Raw genomic sequence first — 21,012 nt, forward strand, 5'->3', positions numbered from 1 at the left:
TATATATCACACATATATAAATGCAGTGTCTGATTAATAAAAATCATAAAAATTAAAACGAAATGATTAAAACCTGCATTTAAGCAACTGTATGTATACTGTAAAATAGTCTTATACGAATCATAATAAAACATCTGTGTAAGGTAATACTAAAGTGCTTAGCTTTAAACCAGTTAATTCTGCACAATGCTGAAAATTCCCGTCTGATCATTGCAATCATTACAAATGTGACAAGTAAGTCACATATTTGTTTAAATAATCATATGTCAATCGTATAAAAAATCTATGTAAGGTAATACTAAAGTGCTTAACTTTAAACCAATTAATTCTGCACAGTGCTAAAAATTACTATCTGGGCATTATTGTCATTGCATTTAAGACAAGTAAATAAAATAAATGTTTAAGCCACTATACGTATACAGATAATCAATTCACTCTACATAATGCTAAGATTCTTTTGTTCATTACAATCATTCTAATAAAGACAAAAAAATATAATTTAAACTACTTTACATATACGGTAGTTCAAGGTTGATTATGAGCAAGATAGTGCTAAACTGCTTAATTTCCAACCAATACATTCAGAAAAAGGCATTTCATCCCACTCGGCTGGCATGTGCAAATCATTCCCATCTATAAATGCAAAAAGCATCAGGGGTTTACCATTAAATTGTCATCTTTTGGCTTCATTAGCTGTCATTTTACCATAGGGCATAAATACATTTGTATATTAGAGCAAGTAAAAGGAAGGCACATAAAAAATAAACATTTAAGATAAAGATACAAACCTTCTTTCCGCCTCCGTCAGAAACTTAATAAACCAACAAATGAAGGGGACTGACATCCTGATAAACATATCATAAGAGTTTGGCGATATGTTCTCACTCCTGCTTTAAAATACAATGGTTTGAAAAAAATTGACATGCTTATAGCAGGTTGGTACAGACACAAACTATATGCAATAAAGTTTACTGGGTGTCCCCAGCAAGTCTACAGCTGCTAGTTGCCCATTGTTGCAGTCATTTTGGAATGTCGTCCTTAGTTGGGTATCTGCCAAATCTTATTTCAAGAAATGCATCCCTCATACGTGATGGACTAGATGCAGACATATAAGGCTGAATTTCCAATTGTTCGTAGGAGTTTGACTGTCCAAGCGTGCGTCTTGGCTGATAATGCATCCTTATCAATAGTAAACAAGAGTTGTTTTGTCCCTTGGTTCAAAAAGTGCTTAAGTCGGACTATATACATTTCTGGAGGCCCAGATATCTGTAAATCAACATTGTGGTGGCACACTGATAAGTATGATCTCCCAGCACCAGCATACACAGAGTAGTTGATTTCTTGCCAGCACATATTTGCTAGAAAACCAGGCTCAGAAAAATACAAGGAGTGTAGATATTTTAAGAAAGGAGCATGTCTCACTAGAGCTTGGCTTTGAAGAAGAAATTCCAATGGAATTTCTGCATGCACAATGTTCTTTGGAATCATAAAAACAGATTTGTAAGCCTTGCCTTGCAACAGGTCTGGTAATTTGGCATCCTTCCCTCTGAAAATGACTGAGCCATAGGCTAGCTTTGGGGTCAATTTAGCGCCCATGATTTTCACCAATTGATCATGAAATTGATAAGAATAGACTGTATTTTTATGTATTTTAGACACCACAGGAAAAAAGATCCACCAGAGGATTTTGGAGATATAGAATTTACAAGGTATAGTAAATCAAAACATTTCACTCAACCGTGAACAAACACTGGCAAATTCAACGAATTTAACACTTAGAAAACTTTTCATTAACAAGTTTGGGCTAGGTGTAATGCAGTCACTTGGAGCCACTTTAGGTAACCAACTGTGGGGTGACAGTTAGAGAAACCGGCATGGTCTTCTGAAACAGTTACCCCAGAACATGAAGCAGTCATCATTCAGTTCCAGGCATTTTTATCCTTTGAAGGGATTTCATATGAAAGTGGTCCTAATGCAAGAATGAAGGATGCTGAACATGATCAAAGGATGTTGTGCATGCGGTACAGTCGACTCGGGTCTTGCTGAGACTACTCCTCACTTCATGAAGGGGGTGAGGCAGTCCTGGTCATAGTGTTGATGCCCCTTGAAGTCCTCTCGGTGCTGGCAGAAGTCCAGTTGCCACTGGACTACCAGTCGCCCAGTATAGTGGTCACAGGCCAATGCTTCCTGGGTCGTAAATTCATTCTCTGGAGGTCTCAGCTGCACTCTGACGACACTCCTGGGTTCAGCGAACTCAGGTGCAGCTTTGTGCGTCAGGTCCCGGTTCCTAGTGCTCCATGGTGGTGGTTAGCGGCTGGTTGAAAACTTTGGGTTACCAACTTGCCCCAGCAGACATCTTTAGCTGTTGTGTCCCTGTGCTGCGAACAGGAGACCAGTCAGCTGGCCCTAGGAGTCTCCTGGAATTGGCTGGGCTCAGGAGATAACTTCTTCTTGAGCAGGACACAGCAGTCATAGACTCTCTTCTTTGCTAGGCACCAGGTGCAGTAGATGCAGTCCACAATGGTGCACCCTTTCGTTGTCAGTACCACAGTGCAGTAGGACAGTTCTTCTTCGGTTCCTCTTCCATTCCAGTCGAGATCTGAGTTCTGGGTGCCAGGGTTGCCTACTTATGCTCAGCACATGCCCTCAGATCAGGACGCAGTTAGTAGCCAATGGGCTGCCAGGTTCCCTCCCACCCGATGACCACTTACTGCAAAGTGTGGCACCTGAGCATCCTAGGATGCACCATTCCGCCCAATTCCAATATGTAAGGATCCCTCTCCTGGCGTGTGGAGCTCTCTAGTCCAACCCACAGGTGTGGCAACCAAGGTGACTACACGCCCTGGAAAACCAGTTTGGTAACTGGTCTCACCTCTCATGTCCCCAATGCTAACCTGTCTGCCTGAACAATGGAGCAGCTTCTCTTCCAAGTGTTACCCATTTGCCCTTCAAAGGCAGCTGTCCTTTGAAGCTTGCCAATTGGGCCAAAACTGGTGTGGCTTCTTGCAAAAGGGAGGTGACACCTCCTTCCAGAGCAGGCCTCCATTGTATAATTTCCTGCGAGACATTAGTACGTCTCCACAGGAGGGCAGAAAGCTATCTCTGTGACAGGATCTGATTTGCAAACGGTATGGGCTTAGGGAACTAAAGGCAATAAACTGCCAATTTTTCTAAAGTTGCACCCTGCAACTTGTTACATTATTTCGACTTGAGAATCAAGACAGGCTTAATGTAATGAATTATTTGATACCTTGGATGACCCACTTTGTTCACACTGTTTTAGAGTCAGCACAAACAAATACTGCAGCTGGCCAAAAAAAAAACACTGCTCTCCATCATTAGGATGATATGAGCCACTCACATTGCTGGGTTCCAATGCAACTGTGGTCCCTGGGAAAACCTCTAACAGAAACAACAAATAAAGTAAGGTAAGATTATCTGTTTTGGAGTTGACACAAGATTTTCAAATGCCTTGCTGCACAACTTCAGAACTGATTGTTAAAGATCACACATTTCATGTTCAACACTCTTAGCGGTCTACGCATTGTTTAGGTAATGTGAATAACACAAAAATTAATATTGTTTTACGTTGAACACTGTAACCGTGTAGCCACAGCATGCACACTCCAGTCAGTGCTGGTGGACTGGTCAACAAAACAATGTCTGTTTTGAACACCTTCAAGGCCGGAAAGGCCATACCGGGCATTTTGCGATGGGTAGGGGTTTCCCCGTGAGGCCGGAAGAGCTGGGGGCAGGTTTTGTTAGTGGGGGTCAGTTTTGCAGAAGTGTAGCAGTTTTACAAAAGCACTGCAAAGTACCTTTTATAGTCTGCCGTTTTTAAGCAACAATAAAAGTGTTAAGTTAACTCTGGTGATTAATTAATGTACCTGCTGGAGAGAGATGGGAGTTTTGTCCAGTGGCAGTTTTCACTTATCTAAGGCAGCGCAGAGGGTTAATATGCCTGCTGCAAAGAACGTGTACCACGCATATCAAAGGACAATATTTTATGTGGATAGCTTAGTGGATTATTGCTTTTGTCTCAGAGATTCTGTTGTTACTGTGCAGTTCATAAGTTACATTCATAATCTAGCACAGTGAGTCATGAACTGCTGTCTAAGAGCTGCAGGCAAGCTGCATGGTACAGGTTGGAAAGTTATACTTGTTTTCCCAGTCTCTCAATCGTGATGTTGCTAAGAAAGGTTTGTTTGGGTAGAAATAAAGTCTTATTATTAAAGTCAACCCTAACCTGTGTGTTATGTTCTGAAGCACTTCTAAAATGTGCCTATCAGTGTGGATGAAATGTGAATCCTACACCTTGTAGTCTCCTTTGGCTTATGATACATTTGCTATACACTGATTTACACACTGATATCTATAGACTTATTTACACACATATGATTTACTGTCTCTGTATGTCTGTGTGATGGATTTATAAAATTTGATAAGTTTTGCTTTGGGAGCAGTAATTAAAGGAGTCATTTCTAAATGCGGACTGTAACATCTGCATTTGTAAAGCAAGCATTCATGCCTTTGGGGATCCTGGCTCTTAGATAAGATGTTTGTTGCTGGTAAGGTATGCTAATGAAGATCAAGCATATTTTCTATTATTATATAATGCAGATCAACACGAGTACTGTACCAGTAATGTGTATATTTTATGTAGAAGAAATGAATGATAGTAAACCTGGAAAGGTTCAATGGCTCCATAGATTCAGAAGTATTTATAACAGTAAACAGTCAGAGCACTGCGCTCTGAACCACGTGTCTTCCAACTGCGCAAGCTCTACCACACTTGCCTTAACCATGCATATGCCGTAAACACTCATATGCGTGGTTAAGGCAGTGCACTGTCTAGCTGCTGGAAGACGGAAGGAGGAAGGCGCTGTGGTGAGGTAAGCGGGCTGGTTTTTTTTAGGGCTGGAAGAGGGTCAGGGTAGGTTTTAGGGCAGTGGAAGGGGCTGGGGTAGTTTAAGGGACAGCGCATGGGGGGTCAGGGTAGTGTAAATTAGGGTGCAGGGTTTTAGGCTTCAGTGCAGCGGGAGGCAAATGGGTTAGTTTTTAGGGCGGGGTTGGTTTTAGGGCAGTAGAAACGTTTGGGGTAGTTTAAGGGACAGTGCCAGGGGTGGGGGGGCATGGTAGTGTAGGGCATTATGCCTTAGGGTAGTGGGAGGAGAATGGGTAGTTGGGGTACTTTTAGGGCTGGTTAGGTTTCAGGGTAGTGGAAAGGGTTGGGATAGTTTAAGGGATGGTGCAGGGGGGTGGGGGGGTCAGGGTAGTGTACGTTAGGGTGCAGGGTTTTAAGGCCTTAGGGCAGTGGGAGGGGAATGGGTTGTTGGGTTTGTTTTTAGGGTGGCTTGGGGTAGGTTTTAGGGCAGTGGAAGAGGTTGTGGTAGTGTAAGGGATGGCACAGGGGCGGGGTAGTTGTCAGAACCCGTCACGTGGACTCGTTGATGTGTGGTTCAACCTCCACCCAAAGCGAAGCCCGAAGGTACGCATATTCATCATGGTCGGAGAGGGTCCGATTCTGGAGAGACAAGATGGCCGCCGCGGTGCCGTGGAGCTGTGAGGTTGACGCTCTAGTCGTTTAGCCTCGTTTTGGTGCGGAGAGTATGAGCGGGACACAAGTTCTAGAACCTACGCACTTCACCTGAACCGTTAGAGAAGAAGAACCTATGTGCGTACTCTGGTGAATTCCTAGAATCCTTAGTTTTGAGTATCCTGGTTGTAGTACTCCATTTGCGTTTGAGCGCGAGTGTCGAGGAAACGTTGTTACGGCGTATTAATTCAAACGCGTAATAACCTGCCTTTTCCCAAGTCCAAGTTTCCCAGCAGAGTAGAGAACCTCCGAAGAGTGGTCGAAGAGTATAGCGAGTGATGGTGATTTCCTGTGGAGAAGACGATCGCCAACGTGGAAGAGAGTCAGTCAGCAACAGAAAGCTAAGTGTCGAATAACAAGTGTTTGGCCAAACTGAAGATATTCGTTGTGACGAGCTTATATTGTCAAGTGCATAGCTCGAACTTCTTGGACTTGTGTGACAAGAAAAAAGAGAAACCTATTTCTCGAATAGAGTGTGAAAAGAGAGAAAGAGAAACCTATTCCCTGAATTTCGTATGAAATTAGTGAGAGAGAAACTAATTTCTTGAACTAGCGTGGAAAAAAGAAAGAAACAAATTCAAAACTCAGCGAGGAGCGAGAAAAGAAGGATTACCTGAACTTGCCTCCTAGAGTCAATTAATTGAGTTAAGACTATCTATAAGCAAGCCTTGCCTCAGGGTTTTCAACTCGGAGCAACTTCACAGAACCCCTAAGGCAGCGTTCTCGAGTAGTTAGCCAATAACGACTAACTAGACGAGAAAACCTATATTCCATAGAAGAGAAGCAAGGTCCAGTAAAATAATAAGTGAGTGAGTGTAGAACTCGTGAATATCAGAGTCAGAGTAGTTTAGGAGGGAAAACTAATGGTGTGCTCCTCTTACAGGTTTCAAATACGCAGACACCCTGAAGGACGTTGTCTGAAGAAACTTCCCGGACCAGTCTCTTCTCAGTTTGTTATTTTATCCACACCCCCTTCCCTGAGGATGATGTAGGAGGGTTCTTATAGACCTGCCAGCATCGTCTCTTGGGATTCGGGTACTAGCATCTAGTTCCTGAGCCTGAATCATCTCTACTCCCGCGCAAGTACAAGTCAAAGTCATTACGCATCAGGTAATGCTTGGAGCCCTGACAGAGTGAAGTGCCCAAGTATTCTTTGCACCTGAGCAGAGATGACCGAGGGAATAGAATTTTCAATCGTTAGGGACAATCCTAGACGCAATTCACAAGGAACTGGGGGCAGTAAGGGAGGAGAATCAGAATTTAAGACAAGAAGTAGTTAATGCCCGAAAGGAGACAGCCGAGTTAGCCCTGAGGTTACACAGAACTAGTAGCTTAGAGCGAGAGGCCATGAACCCAGTGTTAGAAGCGACAAACAGGTCAACTACACAAGTCATTCACTCTCTGTCTCCAGTTATTCCTCTAGCCGCCCCTGAAAGGTTTAGTGGAGATCCACAGAAGGCACAGATATTTCTCTCACAATGCTCCTTGCATTTCCTTTGCCGTCCATCCATTTTCCCTGACGCGCAGTCCAAAGTAGCCTTCATTCTCTCGTATTTGAGCGGGGACGCAGCGGCCTGGTCCATGCCTCTAGTCACCAGAGAAGACCCGCTGTTGAGGAACTTCGAAAATTTCAAACAAGAATTTCTTCGAATATTTGATCGCAGAAGGATCTCCCAGGTTGTGGACAACGAATTACTTGATTTGCGACAGGGTAATCGAGACTTAATAGCATATCTGGCGCAGTTTAACAAGTTGGTGGTGGAGACGGATTGGCCGGAAAGCAAGCGAGCAGCAGTGTTTTATCGTGGGCTAAGAGACGAGCTGAAGGACGTGTTAGCCCAGATTCCGAATCGTCCAACGGAGATATCGGCCCTCATCGATTTAGTTCTAGAAATAGATTTTCGTCAAGGAGAGAGGAGAGGGGAAAAGAAAAAAGATTTCCGAGCGGTCGTTCCTAGATTTGACAGGGCGCGTCCAGAAGGAACACGAACCTCAGAAGGAAACTCCGGAGTAGAACCAATGCAAATCGGAACCATCAGAGGACCCCTAACGAAGGAAGAAAGAGAGAGGAGGAGGACGAATAATCTGTGCATATATTGTGGTTCGAGTGGGCATTTTGTCCGAAACTGTCCGAAGAAGCCCAAAGGAACCTTCAAGCCGAAGGAAAACTAGCGGCACCACCCGTGGCTGGAGTTGAACGGGTGGGTGCGATTACTGAAGAGACTCCAAAAGAACACCATGTGGCGAATACCCTACAAGCGGCGGCTCCACATTTGATTCTGTCTATGAGAGTGAAGTTCCGATCGACGGTCCTGACCGAAGTCTCCATAATGATAGACTCTGGAGCGACGGGAAACTTCTGTGACTTGCGTTTTGCGGACAAGGTGGGAATCAGAGCAATACAGAAAGAGAAGAGTGAGCCAGTCCGCGCCGTGGACGGAACTAATCTATCATCGGGACCCATAGTGAGCCACACAGAGGTGATGGAACTGATTACCGCAGATGGCCATCGTGAACAGATCCAGTTCAATCTGATCGACGCTCCACAGTTTCAGTTAATTCTTGGATTGCCGTGGCTCACGGAGCATAACCCTACGATCGACTGGAACTCCAGAACCGTTCTCATGGACTCGAACTACTGTTGTGAGAACTGTTTTGTCCCAAGGAATAGCGGAGAAGAAATAAACCCAGCTCATGCCTTGAGTCTTGTGGAGCACTCTGTGTGTGCCATAGACACACGCCAGATCCCGGAGGTGTATAAGGAGTTCGAAAGCGTGTTCAACGAAGTGGAAGCAGGGCTCTTACCTCCACACAGAGCCTACGACTGCAAGATAGATCTAGAACCTGGAGTCAATTTGCCATGCAGTCGAGTGTACGCATTAACTGAGAAAGAACACCAACATCTGAAAGAATACCTGGACAAGTATTTGGCAAATGGTTTCATCCGACCATCACAGTCACCCGTCTCATCGCCCCTATTTTTTGTGCCCAAGAAGGAAGGGGAATTAAGAACATGCATCGATTACCGAGCAATCAATAGGATAACAAAAAAGAACAGATACCCCCTGCCCTTGATATCGGAACTATTGGATCAAGTCAAAGGAGCTCAAGTCTACACAAAATTAGATCTGCGAGGGGCCTACCACCTAATCAGAATGCGAGAAGGAGACGAGTGGAAGACTGCCTTTCGGACTAGATTCGGGCTATTCGAGTACCAAGTGATGCCCTATGGGCTATGTAATGCCCCAGCTGCCTTCCAGCATTTTATTAATGATGTTCTGAAGGAGTTTATCGACCAGTGTGCCATTGTGTACATTGATGACATCTTGATTTACTCCTCCGATGTGACGAGACACCATGAGCAGGTGAAAGGAGTCTTGAGGAAACTGCAAGAGAACAAGTTGTTCGTAAAACTGGAGAAATGTGCTTTCGATGTCTCCCAGGTCGAATTCTTGGGATTTGTCCTTTCCCCGTCTGGCATCTTAATGGATCCGAGGAAAGTGGAGGCAGTAACCACCTGGAAATCTCCAACGAGTGTGAAAGAGGTCCAAGGCTTCATTGGGTTTGCCAACTTCTACAGACGATTCATTAGAGAGTTTTCCGGAAGGATTTTACCCCTTACCAGGCTATTGAAGAAAGGAACGAAGTTCGAGTGGTCAGAAGAAGCCGAAGAGGCCTTCCAGGCCCTAAAAGAAGCCTTTACTACTGCACCGGTTCTGCTTCATGCTGATCCATCGGAACCGTTCTATGTAGAGACCGATGCGTCGGACCAGGCGTTGGGGGGGGTCCTGTCGCAGCGTCATAAGAGCACAGGTCAACTGCATCCAGTAGCTTACCGATCTAGGAAGCTAACCCCGGCGGAAATCAACTACACTATCACCGAGAAAGAACTGCTGGCTATCAAAGATGCCTTCAAAGAGTGGCGGCATTATCTGATGGGGACACAGCATCAAGTCACAGTATTCACGGATCATCGAAACCTGAAGTTCTTGAAATCCGCCAGAACACTCACGCCAAGACAACTCAGATGGTCCTTGTACTTTGCAGATTACGACTTTGTAATTACCTTTCGTCCAGGAGCGCAAAATGGGAAGGCTGATGCGCTTTCCAGACTGGACACCGACCCTCAGAGAACGGCCATAGAGGTTCAACCGATCATCCCTGAGAACAAGTTTATTGGGGCCACGGTTTCGATAGATATCCAAGAGGCCATAGCAGAAAGCATGAGTTCGGAGGCTAAGCAAAATTGGGTTAAGGAAGATCCTAACAGGAAAATTGTTCGTCAGTTGCCATATCAAGGGGAGGCCTTGTATGTGCCTACAACGGAATTACAGCAACAAGTGATGCGTGAATGTCATGATGATAAGCTGGCAGGACACAAGGGAGAAAACAAAACCGAAGAGTTGATAAAGAGACACTATTGGTGGCCTGGAATGTCAACAGATATTGGGAGATATGTCAAGGCTTGTGAGGTCTGCGCTCAGGGAAAATCTGAACGACAAGCACCAAAGGGGCTCCTGCAACCCCTACCCACCCCTCCTTACCCCTGGCACACGGTGACTCTTGATCTCATTACCGATTTACCTTTGAGCAGAGGTTATGACACCATTCTAGTGGTAGTAGATGCCTTCTCAAAAATGGCCCACTTCATAGCATTAAAAGGAAGTCCGTCAGCCAAACAAGTAGCAGATCATTTTAGCTCCCAAATAGTTAGGATCCATGGCATACCCAAGGTGGTCATTTCGGATAGGGGTACCCAATTTGTATCTCATTTTTGGAGGGCATTCATGAAAGGTCTAGGTACTGAAGTTAGGTTTTCCACGAGCTATCACCCAGAGACTGATGGGCAAACAGAGAGGGTGAATCAAGAGCTGGAGCAATATCTTCGACTATTCCTTCTGAAGGAGGAAATTCAGTGGGCCAATTACTTGTGGTCGGCGGAATTCGCCCATAACAATGCGAGAAACAGTTCCACTGGTTTCTCCCCCTTCTTCTTGAATTATGGAAGACACCCAAATGCATCAATTCGACAAATGGAAACTGCTGTCCCAGCCGTCGAGGACCTGGTATCCCAGATGAGTCAAATCCAGCAAAAGGCAACAGACAATCTGCAAAAGGCAAAGGAGAAATATAAGATTTATGCGGATAGGAAACGGCGTGCTGGTCCTCCACTGTCCGTGGGGGATAAGGTGTGGTTGAACACAAAACATCTGAGACTAAAAGGAAATAGAAAATTTCAACCCCGCTTTATTGGTCCTTACCCTGTGGAGAAGCAAATCAATCCAGTCACCTATCAATTGACACTCCCTCCTAAGATGAAAATTCATCCTGTCTTCCATGTTTCCTTGCTTAAGAGAACCTCTGCGGACCTGAGAATGCAAGCACCCCCTAAGCCAATTCACCTGGAGACGGGAACAGAGTTTGAGGTAAAAGAAATTCTGGATTCCAAGATCGCCAAAGGGAAACTGTACTACCTCATCGATTGGAAAGGTTATGGACCGGAAGAGCGATCATGGGAACTGGAAGAAGATGTTCACGCTCCCAGATTGGTTCATTCCTTCCATCAACGCTACCCTTCCAAGCCCAGAGGGAAGGAGCCTGCCTTGTTGGGGGGTACTGTCAGAACCCGTCACGTGGACTCGTTGATGTGTGGTTCAACCTCCACCCAAAGCGAAGCCCGAAGGTACGCATATTCATCATGGTCGGAAAGGGTCCGATTCTGGAGAGACAAGATGGCCGCCGCGGTGCCGTGGAGCTGTGAGGTTGACGCTCTAGTCGTTTAGCCTCGTTTTGGTGCGGAGAGTATGAGCGGGACACAAGTTCTAGAACCTACGCACTTCACCTGAACCGTTAGAGAAGAAGAACCTATGTGCGTACTCTGGTGAATTCCTAGAATCCTTAGTTTTGAGTATCCTGGTTGTAGTACTCCATTTGCGTTTGAGCGCGAGTGTCGAGGAAACGTTGTTACGGCGTATTAATTCAAACGCGTAATAACCTGCCTTTTCCCAAGTCCAAGTTTCCCAGCAGAGTAGAGAACCTCCGAAGAGTGGTCGAAGAGTATAGCGAGTGATGGTGATTTTCTGTGGAGAAGACGATCGCCAACGTGGAAGAGAGTCAGTCAGCAACAGAAAGCTAAGTGTCGAATAACAAGTGTTTGGCCAAACTGAAGATATTCGTTGTGACGAGCTTATATTGTCAAGTGCATAGCTCGAACTTCTTGGACTTGTGTGACAAGAAAAAAGAGAAACCTATTTCTCGAATAGAGTGTGAAAAGAGAGAAAGAGAAACCTATTCCCTGAATTTCGTATGAAATTAGTGAGAGAGAAACTAATTTCTTGAACTAGCGTGGAAAAAAGAAAGAAACAAATTCAAAACTCAGCGAGGAGCGAGAAAAGAAGGATTACCTGAACTTGCCTCCTAGAGTCAATTAATTGAGTTAAGACTATCTATAAGCAAGCCTTGCCTCAGGGTTTTCAACTCGGAGCAACTTCACAGAACCCCTAAGGCAGCGTTCTCGAGTAGTTAGCCAATAACGACTAACTAGACGAGAAAACCTATATTCCATAGAAGAGAAGCAAGGTCCAGTAAAATAATAAGTGAGTGAGTCTAGAACTCGTGAATATCAGAGTCAGAGTAGTTTAGGAGGGAAAACTAATGGTGTGCTCCTCTTACAGGTTTCAAATACGCAGACACCCTGAAGGACGTTGTCTGAAGAAACTTCCCGGACCAGTCTCTTCTCAGTTTGTTATTTTATCCACACCCCCTTCCCTGAGGATGATGTAGGAGGGTTCTTATAGACCTGCCAGCATCGTCTCTTGGGATTCGGGTACTAGCATCTAGTTCCTGAGCCTGAATCATCTCTGCTCCCGCGCAAGTACAAGTCAAAGTCATTACGCATCAGGTAATGCTTGGAGCCCTGACAGTAGTGCACGGTTTTAGGCCTTGGGGCAGTGGGAGGGAAATGGGTAGTTGGGGTAGTTTTTAAGGCTGGGGGTCGGGGTGGGTTTTAGGGCAGTGAAAGGGGTTGGGGTAGTTTAAGGGACAGCGAAGAGGGTGCAGGGGTTGGGGTAGTGTAAGTTAGGGTGCAGGGTTTTAGGCCTTAGGGCAGTGGGAGGAGAATGGGCTGTTCGGTTATTTTTAAAGGCAGGGCTAGGTTTGAGGGAGAGTGGAAGGAGATGGGGTGGTTCAAGGGATGGTGCGGGGGCGGGGTAGTGTAGGGTATTAGACCTTGGGAAGTGGGAGGAAAATGGGTACTTAGGGTAGTTTTTAGTATTGAGGTTGAGCAGGTTTTAGGGCAGTGGAAGGGGTTGGGGTAGTTTAAGGAACAGCATGGGAAAGGGGGGTCAGGGGGAGGTGGGGTAGTGGCAACCTTAGCCACATGCACCCCTTTACCATTCATGCCTATACCACGAAATTTCATGGTAAAGGCATGCGTGGTAAAGGAATGCGCGGTTAAGACACCTTCGTGGTTGGGCTACGTGGTAGAGGCACCCGTGGTAAAACCATTTGTACTTCTATCATACAACCATGTATAACATGATAGGAAGGTTGCTAGGAGAACTTGACTTGTATTAAATAGGACTGTTATCTACGTTCCAAGACTGAGATTTAATTACATGGTACTCTTAGTTTCTAAAGCAAATGATAAAGTAAACTTGTTTTGAACATTATAGATCCATACACCTTCCCATTTTGTAAGGTATTTGATATTGATAATAGCTGATTTCAACTTGACTGGCATAGTATCCATTCTTGTACACTATTTGAGAGGTTCTTTATCAATGCTACATGATCATAATTGTATATCTAAAGATACTACCCGAAACAATGTATGTAGATGCATTTTCAAGAGGATTTGAATTATGTCTGTTTACAGAGTACTTCTTTTGTATCTGTAGAGAATTTCCAACCTCTGTGTTTGATGTAAGCAATCAAACGCTAGAGGCATTACTCCCTGTGATAGCACCAAGCCTAAGGTCATGCAATGTCGCTTCCTTTGATTTCATGGGGTTCAAAGGTCATGTGATGTCACTTCCTGTGATGTAATCAGATCAAATACCTTGCAATGTCACTTCCTGTGACATCATTGGGGTGGGTCAACAGGCAGGCGATGTCACTTCCTGCAATGTCACCAGGTCAAAGTTTGTGTGATGTCAATTCCTGTGACATCAGGTAGGGGTCACATGGCATGTGATGTCACTTCCGCTACCCCTGGCATTCTGATGAATTGACATCCATGAGCTAGGCAGCCCAAAGGATCCCAGTAGTTGAAGAGCACAGAACCGCGCCATTTCTTTGAAGGTATGGTGTGGTTCTGCTATTTTCAGTTAGCACAACCCAGTTTATCAACTTTTCTTTTGCGCTGCACCACTTCTTTGTACATTTTCACCCACTGTGGTATTCTAGACTGAAGGTGTGTTTTGGGATGGAGCTGACAGAGTAAAGGCAGACAGGGTAGCGGAGGACTTTGCTGCCTTTACTCCACCCACCAAATTTAGAGAAGTCCACCAGACCGGTGGACATCTCAATACATTGGCAAAAACCGCTGTCATGGCGGCTTCAATCAGTGTAGGGAAAGTTTAACAGAAGGCTCCATCAAACACGACATCTGGCCATCAAACTTTTCCAAACTTTTTATATTTAAAAAATAAACTCCTACGGTTGAAAAGTGTTTCTGGAAAAAAAAATAACTAACCCCAACACCAGTTTTCTTCCATAGAATGGGGTCATTTTTTTTCTTTTAACTATCCTTCACAGCCAGAAAATAGGCAGTAATGGGCAGTAAAAAATAATTCATCTGAATGCGCATTCTATATAGGGCAGACAATCAGATGGCTTACTTCCGGTTGCTTACTTCCAATGGCAACTACTCCTTTGGGCAGTCAAAGGAGATTTTACACTGACAGAGTAAATTTTACTCTGGCAGCATAAAAGTTGAGGTCTGGTTGACTCAAAATCAGGTGGGTGGACTGTGAGTTTGGCGTACAGGGTACTTAGTCACTGTTACAACAGAGTAGCTTTCTGCCAAACTCTTAATCAGCCCCAGTTGCCCATCTAATCCAAACCAGTACTGACCCTCCTCCTCATGGGAACATTCCAGCCTGAACCTTGGTGAACTCAGACATTCACCCTGTGGCCACTGATTTTTCAGTTGGGAAATTTGTGCTTCTCAACCCCCTGAATCTCACTGACTAAGCTACACCCCCTACTCGTACCTTTATTCACAATGTGCCCTGAGCTCAGCGTAAAAACAAGCAAGCCCACTCGCCTCTTCTGGCTTTTGTTTTGCTGTGCTTTTTCATTGTCCTGCCATTACAGTACATGTGGTTCACATTATCCAACTGTGTGGACCAAAGCTATCTCTTCATTCTCCTAATTTGTGATAGCATTAAAAGTGCAGGTTAACAACTACTTATGAACACTACCAGGCAGCTTTGCTTTACGTGAATATTTCCTTAACAGTTACCAAATCCATCAAAAGCTGTGGATATATAGCAATGCCAAGATTGGTGATTCCAAAGGCAATTAGGGGAGAAGCAAATGGTTGCAGCACACCATGCAAATACATTTAACTAACATACAAACCCAAACATCTTTCAATAGAACTGCAATATTAAATATGATACTAACAATGTGTGGAAGTGTTTAGAGTTGAGGTTTCCAAAGTACAACGTATGCAGGCACGTATTACTCTACTTTTTCTCTGACAAAATATGAGTATATGTGTGTGTGTGCACTTTTGTGTAAGTGTGCAAGGGCGAGTGTGTGAATACAAGAATGGGTAAATGGCTGGATGAATAGAAGAATGATAACAAGGATGAGTCTCTGAGAACATTCATGATGAGAGAATAAGAGAATAAACTCACCAACTCACTCTCAGTTATACAATAGACTTCTTGGTGTAGCAAAAGATTTTAAAACTAAAAGAAATCCTACACTGTTGCTCATTCTTAACAGAGGAACTGAAAACAGCAAGAAGAAAGGGGGTCCACAAGGTGGTAACTTGAAGAAAGTATAAGCTGTCATGCCACCTGACTCCATGGAAATACAGAAAGATTAAATTTTATGAGGCAGGAAGCTGAGATATCTGGGGCAGGTGTGCAGTCGTATTCTCCACAGATATAAACTTGGATCTACTGGGTTGTGAACCGAAATGTTGAGGTCAATAATATCAACCTGCACATATTTCGACTCCAGAACATTGAGTATCAACATTCACTAATCGAAGCACAGGAAAGTATAGATTTATTATTCTTACTGTCACATCTACTTACCGATGACATGTTCGTAGTCAATACTACGGAGTCACTATAAGTACAGTTCCCTCTAAAATCTGGAGGGCCTATTCACAAACCCCATTTTGTAGTACATGAAGTAGTACCCCAGTTGTGGTACTTTCATACTACAAAACGGTATTCACAGACCTATGGCCGTAGATCTCTGCCTCTCCTATCTTTTCTATGCAGTGGTCTCCACCATGTGCGCAGAGATCTCCTCTCACTTACATATACATTTTAGTAGTAAACCTATTAGGAACTTTGGCAGAAACTGGAAATTGGAGAATACAAACTACTAAATGGTAGGGGATTAGGAGGGGCAAGGAGGGGCTTAGGAAGGAGCAATTTAGGGAGGGATATGCAAATGCAAACACCCACCCACAAAAGAGTAAGCCCATTGCTATTCACAATCTGCACTTCCAAAGTTACTGTAGTAAAAAAGGACCCAAAAGAGTACTAACTGTAGTCCAGCCCCATCCCGGAGTAAGTCCAGTACCACACAAGGTGATTCAGAGGGCTCACAGGTACTGCAAAACACTCCCATAGAAAACAGGCACTTAAAATAATAACATTATTTAAAATGTAAAATGACACACATACACACACATACTTATATTTGTGTGTGTGTATATATATATATTCACTGAAGAAACAAAGGTTAAAGTAAAATTATAATTAAGTGTCATAAAAATACCTGTTTTCATTAAAGAAAACGTAGAAATTCACTGAAAAGGTCAAGGGTTAAAGTAAATGTTTTGGTTAGGTGATTTTGCCAATGACAACCTTAATGTTTTGAACTAAAAAAAACACAGAAATTCATCAGTCATAGTTAGCAGTGCTAATTATAACTTGTGCCTCCGCCTTTCACACCTTATGACCTCACATGTGACATCACTGATGACATCTCAAATTACATCATTAAGGATATCACTTATCACATCACTGATGACATCATCCAAGCTTCGTTTTACCACTTATTGGTCTATAAATTACTATGGCATTAGAGGCCTAACAGTAAGTACAAAATAGCTCAAGAGAATATCAGTCATCATTACTGCCATCACAGACACAGCTTGCTTATGTGTAGAACGCATGCATTATGTGCAACACTGACCCTGTATCATACACTTTACAGCTAGCATAGTTCATATTAACAGTCAACATAGATATACAGAAAACCCTCATTGAGTTCAGAGAAAGCCAAGTTCCTAAAAATAGTGAATGTCAGTTCCAAAACAAACGACCTACTATGGACAGCTTTTATCTGTATCAAACACGTGAAACTCACCAAACCTACGTGTTGAATGAAGTTGATATCTGTAGAGAACTGGGTACTGTACACAGTTCTTACTCTATGGAGAGAGTTCACTTTATACCACACTGTTTATAAACAGTGAAACTTTCATAAGAAACATACCATAGAGTAGTAAATAATACCTACAAAGAACAGTGTACACTCTATGCAACAGTTGTTAAAAAAGACACAATTTTATTCTAAATATAACTAAGATCTGAAGGTGCTAATCATCCTACTACCTGCACCCTTTATACTGTCGTAAAACTTTACAGATAGCTTAACTTCTCAGGGCAAAAGAGGCCCATGTATATAGGATAGTACCTGGTGCACAAAGTCTTGTAATTTATCTATAAATTTTCATGCTGACACAATTTTCGCCCTAAGTGGGATGGCTATGCTCAGACGTGGGTCCCTTGCTCACTGTGCCACTGGATTCAAGCTAGCCTGGCTGAAGAAGGGTGACATACCCTGAAACCGGTCCCAGGACGCTTGTTTTCGGTACAGGGAGGGCCTGGCCTTGCATTTCGGTCTGGACTGTTCCCACGGGGCACAGGGTCAAGACTGATTTGCATATGGCTGGGTCCAAACTGTGGTGGCGTAGTGGGCAAAATAATGATGGATTTAACCCAGATCTTTTGACTGGGGGAGAATGTTTGCTTTTGCAGCATCATATGTTTGCTGTAACACTTTTCGCCCTAAGTGGGATGGGTAAGCCCAGACGTGGGTCTCTTGCTCACTGTGCCTCTGGATTCAGGCTAGCCTGGCTGAAGAAGGGTGACATAACCTGAAACCGGTCCCAGGATGCTTGTTTTGGGTCCAGGGAGGACCTGGCCTAGCAGTTCGGTCTGGACTGTTCCCATGGGGCACAGGGTCAAGACTGATTTGCAAATGGTTGGTCCAAACTGGGGTGGGGTAGTGGGCAAAAGAACAATGGATTTAACCCAGATCTTTTGACTGGATGGGAGAATGTTTGCATTGTCTGCATTCCGTTCATCATTTGTTTGCTGTAACACTTTTCGCACTAAGTGGGATGGGTATGACCAGACGTGGGTCCCTTGCTCACTGTGTCACTGGATTCAGGCTAGCCTGGCTGAAGAAGGGTGACATACCCTGAAACCGGTCCCAGGATGCTTGTTTTGGGTCCAGGGAGGACCTGGCCTAGCAGTTCGGTCTGGACTGTTCCCATGGGGCATAGGGTCAAGACTGATTTGCAAATGGTTGGTCCAAACTGGGGTGAGGTAGTGGGCAAAAGAACAATGGATTTAACCCAGATCTTTTGACTGGATGGGAGAATGTTTGCATTGTCCGCATTCCGTTCATCATTTGTTTGCTGTAACACTTTTCACCATAAGTGGGATGGGTATGCCCAGACGTGGGTCCCTTGCTCACTGTGCCACTGGATTCAAGCTAGCCTGGCTGAAGAAGGGTGGCATACCATGAAACTGGTCCCAGGATGCTTGTTTCCGGTCCAGGGAGGACCTGGCCTGGCAGTTAGGTCTGTACTGTTCCAATGGGGCACAGGGTCAAGACTGATTTGCATTTGGCTGGGTCCAAACTGGGGTGGCATAGTGGGCAAAAGAACAATAGATTTAACTCAGATCTTCTGACTGGAGGAGAATGTTTGCATTGTCAGCATTCTGTCCATTATTTGTTTGCTGTAACACTTTTTGCCCTAAGTGGGATGGGTATGCCCAGACGTGGGTCCCTTGCTCACTGTGCCACTCGATTCAAGCTAGCCTGGCTGAAGAAGCATGACATACCCTGAAACCGGTCTCAGGATGCTTGTTTCTGGTCCCGGGAGGACCTGGACTGGCAGTTCTGTCTGGACTGTTCCCATGGGGCACAGGATCAAGACTGATTTGCATATGGCTGGGTCCAAACTGGGGTAGCGTAGTGGGCAAAAGAACGTTGGATTTAACCAAGATCTTTTGACTGGGGAGAATGTTTGCATTGTCAGCATATCATCCATCATTTGTTTACTGTAACACTTTTTCCCTAAGTGGGATGGGTATGCCCAGACGTGGATCCCTTGCTCACTGTGCCACTGGATTCAAGCTAGCCTGGCTGAAGAAGGGTGACATACCCTGAAACCGGTCCCAGGATGCTTGTTTCCGGTCCAGGGAGGACCTGGCCTAGCAGTTCGGTCTGGACTGTTGCTATGGGGCACAGGGTCAAGACTGATTTGCATATGGCTGGTCCAAAATGGGGTGGCGTAGTAGGCAAAAGAATTATGGATTTAACTCAGATCCTTTGACTGTGGGGAATGTTTGCATTGTTAGCATTCCGTCCATCATTTGTTTGCTGTAACACTTTTCGCCCTAAGTGGGATGGTATGCCCAGACATGCGTCCCTTCCTCACTGTGCCACTGGATTCAAGCTAGCCTGGCTGAATAAGGGTGACATACCCTGAAACCGGTCACATGATGCATGTTTCCGCTCGAGGGAGGACCTGGCCTGGCAGTTCGTTCTGGACTGTTCCCATGGGGCACAGGGTCAAGACTGATTTGCACTTGGCTGGGTCCAAACTGGGGTGGCGTAGTGGGCAAAAGAACAATGGATTTAACCCAGATCTTTTGACTGGATGGGAGAATGTTTGCATTGTCAGCATTCCGTTCGTCATTTGTTTGCTGTAACACTTTTCTCACTAAGTGGGATGGGTATGACCAGACGTAGGTCCCTTGCTCACTGTGTCACTGGATTCAAGCTAGCCTGGCTGAAGAAGCGTGACAGACCCTGAAACTGGTCTCAGGATGCTTGTTTCTGGTCCAGGGAGGACCTGGCCTGGCAGTTCCTTCTGGACTGTTCCCATGGGCCACAGGGTCAAGACTGATTTGCATATGGCTGGATCCAAACTGGGGTGGCAAAGTGGGCAAAAGAACGATGGATTTAACTAAGCTCTTTTGACTAGGGGAGAATGTATGCATTGTGAGCATTCTGTGCATAATTTCTTTTGCTGTAACATTTTTTGCCCTAAGTGGGATGGATATGCCAAGACGTGGACCCCTTTCTCACTGTGCCACTGGATTCAAGCTAGTCTGGCTGAAGAAGGGTGACATACCCAGAAACCTGTCCCAGTATGCTTGTTTCTGGTCCAGGGAGGACCTGGTCTGGCAGTTCGGTCTGGACTGTTCCCATGGGGCACAGGGCCAAGACTGATTTGCAAATGGCTGGGTCCAAACTGGGGTGGCATAGTGGGCAAAAGAACGATGGATTTAACCCAGATCTTTTGACTGTGGGAGAATGTTTGCATTGTCAGCATTCTGTCCATCACTTGTTTGCTGTGACATTATTTTGTCTAGCACAAGCCTGCATACTAAAGTTAATATCTACTATGTATAACCTTACACCTGTTGAAAACCTTTTCTGTAGTACCCAAAAACTTGTGTGGAGCATAATGAACACAAGCCATCAACTGTCACCTGCACACAGAGCTACTCCTGAATACAAATATTTATAATGTGTTCAATAGTTACCTCTACACACCTATAATGCATTAGGAGCAGATAAAAGTGCACTGAAAAACTACCATGGGCTTTGCAGAACTGCTTGTGCCATCTTTTACTCTGACCAAATTACATCTGCACAAAGCTGTCCCAAAATGTAGTTCAGAGTAGTGCAAGAACTCTTCTGACCCATTTAAGGCTGCTCCCTCATCCATACTCTCCCAGATTCAATGCAAAGAAGTGACCCTTTTATTTGTTAAAAAGGTGGAGGATATTCAACTCTCATTGAAATGGGGAGGGGGCCATGGTCTGCTCTGTCATTCTTTAATACGATGCCCTTGACTGTGGAGGACCTCACCTTTTCAGCTATAACTCACACCTCTATTCCTCCTACCCTGC

At 44.6% G+C, this 21,012-nt stretch overlaps 1 protein-coding gene across 1 annotated transcript in view; it reads left to right on the plus strand.

Moving 5' to 3' along the window:
- Positions 1 to 21,012, plus strand: part of LOC144827650 (TRPM8 channel-associated factor homolog) — a 340,419-nt gene that overhangs the window by 205,618 nt on the left and 113,789 nt on the right. The window lies entirely within an intron of this gene.

This window comes from Lissotriton helveticus, chromosome 4_1, assembly GCF_964261635.1.
Source record: "Lissotriton helveticus chromosome 4_1, aLisHel1.1, whole genome shotgun sequence".
Classification (NCBI taxonomy): Eukaryota; Metazoa; Chordata; class Amphibia; order Caudata; family Salamandridae; genus Lissotriton; species Lissotriton helveticus.